This window comes from Mchenga conophoros, linkage group LG10, assembly GCF_057382185.1.
Source record: "Mchenga conophoros isolate Kocher_MC1m ecotype Shallow Benthic linkage group LG10, M_conophoros_male_GT1.1, whole genome shotgun sequence".
Lineage (NCBI taxonomy): Eukaryota > Metazoa > Chordata > Actinopteri > Cichliformes > Cichlidae > Mchenga > Mchenga conophoros.
Window position 1 is genome coordinate 30,881,715 of NC_140535.1, and position 1,256 is coordinate 30,882,970.

Genomic DNA, 1,256 nt, shown 5'->3' on the forward strand with positions numbered 1-1,256 from the left:
GGACCGGAGCCTCCTGCCTGAGGAGAGCAGGTCAAACAGACTGTGTCCAGGGTGAGAAGGGTCAGCTCTGATCCGAGCTGCACGCCCCAGTGTCCTGGAGGTGTACAGGTCCTGCAGAGATGGGAGTCTGCAGCCAATCACCTTCTCAGCAGAGCGCACAACACGCTGCAGCCTCTGATTGTCCCTGACAACCATACGGTGATGGAGGAGGTGAGGATGGACTCGATGATTGCAGTGTAGAATTGCATCATCGTCCGTGTTGGCAGGTTGAATTTCTTCAGCTGCCTCAGGAAGTACATCCTCTGCTGGGCTTTCTTAATGACGGAGGTGATGGTGGGCTCCCACTTCAGGTCCTGGGTGATGGTGGTACCCAGGAAGCGGAATGAGTCCACAGAGGTGATGAGGGTGTCAGTCAGGATGATGGGGGGGGGGAGTGGGGCTGTGTGCTTCCTGAAGTCCACAGTCCATAGGTTGTTATCTTATAATGAATTCCATGTTACAAATATAGAACATGGACCAGACATATCAGACAAATACTGCATTGTGACTAAAATAATAATAATAATAATAATAATACTTTAAAATAGCAATAGTAATTTAAAGCCTGGGAAGGTTTAAACTGAATATTGATTATTTCTGTGATTTAAATAAATAAACTATTTCTCATTTATTTTGTTAGTATATGTATTCCAAAATATTAATGTGCAATCGTTTTTAATTAAAAAAACAAAACAAAAAACAGGTAAAATGCCCATGTTTTGTGATACAGCTGTTTTATTTTGTGAACATTTGTTTTCTAGCGAAGTTTCTGATAATTCTGGGGACGTTTCATGTAGGAAAAATAAAATTAATTAAAAAAAATGTTGGTATATTTTTAATGGATATCATTCTTTAGTTTTAGCATAGATGAGATTCGAAAACTAAAACGGCGGCAACGACCCTAACAGTACTTGATATGTATAAAATTATTGACTAATCAAAGCAAATCGAATGCAGAAGAAACTTTGGTGCGATCTCTATCACAGTTTCCAAATATTATTATGTAATTTTTACTCTTTACCTCTCATTATTCTCTCATTATTACGTTTCAACTGTTCCCTGGAACTTTATTTACCTCTTTTTGAATGTAACTTTGGTAATATACTGTCATTGTTATTGATACGTTGCTGTTTATATTTGTTTAAATAAAGTTTTTGGAAAGGAAAAAAAGGCTGCAGCCCATGCTTCTTAGCCTACACACTAGCCCCTTTAGGATT